This window comes from Lathyrus oleraceus, chromosome 3, assembly GCF_024323335.1.
Source record: "Lathyrus oleraceus cultivar Zhongwan6 chromosome 3, CAAS_Psat_ZW6_1.0, whole genome shotgun sequence".
In the NCBI taxonomy this organism is placed as follows: Eukaryota; Viridiplantae; Streptophyta; class Magnoliopsida; order Fabales; family Fabaceae; genus Lathyrus; species Lathyrus oleraceus.
This window is the reverse complement of record NC_066581.1, coordinates 304,612,054-304,618,053: the sequence shown is the minus strand read 5'-3', so window position 1 is coordinate 304,618,053 and position 6,000 is coordinate 304,612,054.

Sequence of the window (6,000 nt, the reverse complement as noted above, 5' to 3'; positions counted from 1 at the left end):
AAATATTTTCTTAACACATATGGATCATGATAAATCTATGAAAAATATTCTCATCAATTTCTTAATTGATTTGAGATTTATTTGAGATTTTAATCCATTTGTGTTATTTTTATTTGTTTTTAATTGTTTTAAAATAGTTTCTGTTTTCAAAAAATGTTGAGAAAATTTGTCAAACCTTGTTTGACCATGTTAGACTTATGATGATTCAATTGGACTTATTCAAGTTGATTTGAATTGAATATGAAGTTTGACCATACTTTGTTCATTTTATTTTATGTTTTATTTTAATTCCAAAAAAATACTAAAAATATGTTTGACCTTGTTGACTTCTAATTTCATTTCTCTTCTGTTTTACATTGGTTGATGTTGATTTCATTCACATTTGATCATTGTGTTTTGATTATGTCATTTGATTTCTCATTTTGTCCATTTCATCTTCATCTTCTTCTTTTTTCTTTTGGCCAATGAGTTAATGATTTGTGGTTAGCCTTGACATATGAGAGGCTTAACCTTCTTTGATCTAAATCAAACTCAACTTGATCAAATATCAAGTGAGTTGTTTTGTATCCAAGATAGGTTGCTTCTTGGTCAAGCAAAGAACCTGAAATCCATACAAGGCCTTTCCTTCTTTTCTTTTGGCATGGCAAGTTGTAGGAGCTTAGCTTACTACTCATGATCTCTAACTTGTGTTTATTTGCCTATAGTTTTATTGAACGGCCTCGGATAGGTGTGACTACTATATTAGTCCACTTACGATTGCTTAACATAGCGCTAAATTGTCTTATGGCACACTAACACTAACTACTAATTACTAATTTTTATTTCAAGCATTTAATTATTGCAATTTACTTTAATGCAATTTAATTTCTTGCTCATTTATTCATATTGTCTTTTCCCTTTGCTCACTTGAGCTCATATTTTATGTTTATGTCATTTTCCTTTTGCTCATTTGAGCTCATTATTGTGTAAATATATTGTTGCTTTGTGTTTGTTTTGTCTTTGTTTGTGTGAACCCAATGCAAAAAGGAGAAAGGACTTAGAATTAGGACCTTACCTATGCTTAAAGGAGTTCAAGAGCAACTAGGCCTCATGCCTTTAGAATGCTAAACTTGTTGAAGAGCAACTAGGCCTCATGCCTTTAGAATGCTTAATCTTAAAGTTGACTTCAAAGGACCCCTAATCTAAACTCATTCTTTGTCCATTTCTCTTATTTGTGTTGTGAACCTTTTGATTGTTTGTTCTTGTGTGATAGGGATTCCAGACTTGAGATAGTAAGAAGGACCGTTGTCATGAATAGCCAAGTTATGAGAGACAGGCCAAGTGGATATCCTAGGAGCTTGATTGAATATTTGTTTGATTGCTTGAGTAAATTTCTAAGTCCAAAGGAAAGGAAAATCTTGAATCATCTTTATGATCTCAAGAAGAGGAACTCCAAGGGTTTTATCTCTTCTCTTATCTTTGCATGTTTAGGACTAGCCCTTCTCTTCTTCTCTCCACTCTAACCCAAGCCAAACTCATTTTGTCCAAACATTGACATTGTTTTCAAAACTAGAAACCTAGGCCATATGCCTTTGATTTTTCAAACTCTTTTCCTTAATACTCATTATGAATGAACCTTAAGTCAACTTTGACTTCATTTTATGAATACTTCTAACTTGTAAATACAACTCACTTTAAGTTGTTTTGTGGTTCTAATGGCCACCTTTGTTAAAACCTTTTCATAAACATTAGCCATAGGTTTGAGTTATCATAGTGGGATATGTAAACCTCACCTTATCCTTAGTGATTGGACTATAAGTCTTCCATACTTATTATAGGGTGGATCCCTCACTAGTATGTTGAAGCTCTCCTCACATGGTGGATTGTTGGTTTAGGTTGAGTTTTCTCCCTTTGATAACAAAAGACCTTAAGGCTTGTGATCAAATCAATTCACCCATATTTTGAGATTTTTACCCTGAACTACAAGGTTTTGATCCTACCTTTGTGATGGTACGTAGGCAATGGGTTTATCCATTCAAATAACAAAATTATAAATAATATATATTCTTTTCCCATCTCCCCAATCTTGTTTGCACAAATATTTTCACAAATACCAACCTACAATACACTTTGCAAAAAGGGCTCCCTTAGAGTACTAAGGATGTTTTGGGTGCTTAAAACCTTCCCATTTCATAACCAACCCCCTTACCCAGATCTCTGACATTTTTATTAGTGTTTGATTTGATAAAACTTCTTACTTGGTTTTTGTTCGCTTTCTAACCTTTCCTTTGGATAAATAGAAGTGCGGTGGCGACTCAAATTGTATGCTTACTTTTGATTTAGTCAATAAATATAAAGGTAACGAATACCCCACTACACTTGGGAAATAATCTCATATCGTGGGCCAGGAAAAGACAGTCAACCATAACCCTGTCTACTGCTGAAGCAGAATATATATCAACTTCACTCAGCACTACTCAGATGCTCTGGATGAAAAATCAACTAGAAGACCTTCTGATCTTTTAGAGTAACGTTTCTATCTTCTGTGATAATACTGCTGCCATATGTTTAAGTAAGAATCATATCTTGCATTCCAGAGCTAAGCACATAGAAATAAAACATCATTTCATCAGAGACTATGTTCAGAAAGGGGTAATATTATTAAAATTTATTGATACAGAATCAATGGGCTGACATTTTCACTAAACCCCTCGCTGAAGACATATTCTCTTTTATTCTGAAAATTTTAAAAATTGAAATTTGCCCAGAATAAACCAAATGTGCTTCTCTGATATAGCAAAATAAGGCTCTAAAATAAACATCTGGTATCTGGATCCGAATCTGATACTTCTACCAGTTAGGAGTTATCTGAATCAGAAATCCTCAGGATCCAATCTTTTGGTATTCCCGAAGATCAGATAAATCAACACGTGGGGTATCATGCGTATGACTTTGGATCTTCTAGAGAATTGTCTAGGAGAAATCAAGAGACATACTCCTTGAGATCTCCTCGAGCAGTGTGCTGATTTGGGGATTAGACCTCCATCATGGGTTGTAATCATTTCTCCCATAAGCGTGTAAACTTGGATAACGTGCATCATTAATTTCATAACTTCTAAACTACCTCTAACGCTGCCATTTTGCGTGTATTTCTTTGGGTATTTATACTTTTCACTCATCACAAACTCACACTTTTACACTCACGCCCTACACAAACCCCTCTCTCCCCCAGTTCATCATCGTCATCAAGTTCTTCATCATCTTCAAGCAGAGTTCTTCATCCTTCAAACCATTTCAATAATTTCGACATGGATGCTCAACAACAATCTGTCTACAACTACTCACAACAGATGGAATCAACTGATCAAACACCCATTTCTACTCAACAAACAACTGCAACCACTGGTGTCGTTTCAACCCCAATCTACAGAGAACCACACATTCTTGACCGTGAACCTCACATTCATCTTGCAACGCCATTTGAGAAGCTTGAGGTACTGTGCGAATCACTGGTAGATTTCGACAATATGAAGCGAAATGGCATAGACCTCACTGAGGAGTTAAGGATGCAAGGGTGGGAAACCTACTTTCAGAGACTCTATGGTTCGATGTACACCTATCTGGTAAAGGAGTTCTGGAGCTTCGCAGACTCAGATGATCACTATATCGTCTCTCACGTTCTGGGAGTCAAAATAGTCATCACTGAGAAGTCAATAGCCTCCCTTCTGAACATGGAAAAGATGGGGGGAAAAAGAATCTACAACATCAATCCTAGGGCAAAGTATTTGTCCCAGAAAATAGCCCCCACCATCTTTCAACAAAACCCTAAGGGAAAACACTCCAAGAACAAAGAACTTCATTAGAATCTCCGCGTCTCGCTGAAGATCATCCTGGGCACCATCCATCACCTCCCGGCATCAAACTCTTTTGACTACATCAACACGGATCAAAAGTGTATCCTTTACTGCATCCACAAAGGACTGAAACTGAATCTGCCAGCGCTGCTCTTCAAGTATCTCAGAGTTTCTATCAAAGATACCAGAAACAATATGAAGCCCAGAACCTACATTCCTCTGGGAAGACTTATCTCTGATATTCTGATCGAGAGTGGGTTGGTGGATCACCTGATCCATCATAATCTGATGAAGGATGTCACTGTTGACATTGGAAGACCTCTGAATGCTCGAAATTTAAAGAGTATGGGATAATTAAGCAAGTCATAGCTAAACCAACTCTAGACACTTCCTGGGAAGCACTCAAGGATCAGAGGAAGATTCCCAACGATCTCTATCTTTTCTCCAAGATTGAACCTCCAGAAGTGGTGGCTCACTATCTGAAAGACCTTGCAAGCCAAGGGGTGGATATTTCTGAGTTCTCTGTGGACTGGCTACTTGAGCGTCCACCCAATTTCATAAAGAGACAACGGGAGCCATCTGAGAAGTTCAAGAAGGAAAAGAAGGCAAAGTTGGGAGAAACTTCTGGGTCAAGACCTCTAGTCCCTCTGGATGATTCTCCAAGTAAGTCTCTACCTCCCTCTCGCTCTGTTAAATTAAATCTTATTGCTTCTTCTCTTCCACAAAACATTCCCATCTACACCCCATCAGAAACACCACCCTCCGCCACCAGACCCTATTGTAGCGGGGTATTCGTTACCTTTAGATTTATTGACTAAATCAAAAGTAAATCATATAATTCGAGTCGCCAACGCACTTCTATTATCCAAAGGAAAGGTTAGAAAGCGAACAAAAACCGAGAAGTTTTATCAAATCAAAAACTAATAAAAATGTCAGAGATCTGGGTAAGGGGGTTGGTTATGCAATGGGAAGGTTTTAAGCACCCAAAACATCCTTAGTACTCTAAGGGAGCCCTTTTTACAAATATTGTATGGTAGATTGGTATTTGTGAAAATATTTGTGCAAACATGATTGGGGGGATGAGAAAAGAATATACAAATTATTTACAATTTTTGTGTTTGAATGAATAAACCCATTGCCTACGTACCATCTCAAAAGGTAGGATCAAAACATCATAGTTCGGGGTAAAAATCTCAAAATAAATTGGTGAATTGGTTGGTCAAAATCCTTAAGGTCTTTTGTTATCAAAGGGAGAAAAGTCAACCTAAACCACAAATCCACCATGTGAGGAGAGCTTCAACATACTAGTGAGGGTTCCACCCTATAATAAGTATGGAAGACTTATAGTCCAATCACTAAGGATATAGGTAAGGTTTATATCAACCACTATGATAACTCAAACCTAATAGCTAAGGTTTATGAAAAGCTTTAACACAAATGGTCATTGGAACCATAAAAACAATTTGAGTGAGTTGTATTTACAAATGAAGAGTATTCACAAAATAAAGTCAAAGTTGACTTAAGATTCAATTCAAAATAAGTGTTATGAAAGGAGTTTGAAAAAAAATCAAAGGCATAGTGCCTAGGTTTCTAATTTTTGAAAACAATGTTAATGTTTGCATAAAAGGTTTGGCTTGGGTTAGAGTGGAGAGAAGAAGAGAAGGGCTAGGTCCTAAACATGCAAAGATGAGAGAAGAGAAATAAAACCACTTGGAGTTCCCTTCTTGAGATCATAAAGATGATACAAGTTGCTCCTTTCCTTTGGACTTAGCAAGCAATAAGCAATTAATTCAAGCAATCAAGCAAATAATCAATCAAGCTCCTAGGATCTTCCAATTTTGGATTTGTCTCTCTCATTTTGGATGCTCTTGACAATGGTACCTCTAAGTAGCTCAAGTTTGGGATCCCTATCACAAGAACACACAAATCAAAAATTTCCACATTGCAATAAAAAGAATGGACAAGAGTGAGTTTAGAATTAGGGGTCCTTTCAATGTCATTTTCAAGATTAAGCATTCTAAAGGCATGAGGCCTAGTTGCTCTTCAACATATTTAGCATTCTAAAGGCATGAGGCCTAGTTGCTCTTGAAACTCCATTTAGCATAGGTAAGATCCTAGATCTAAGTCCTTTCTCCATTTGCATTGGGTTCACACAAACAAAAACAAA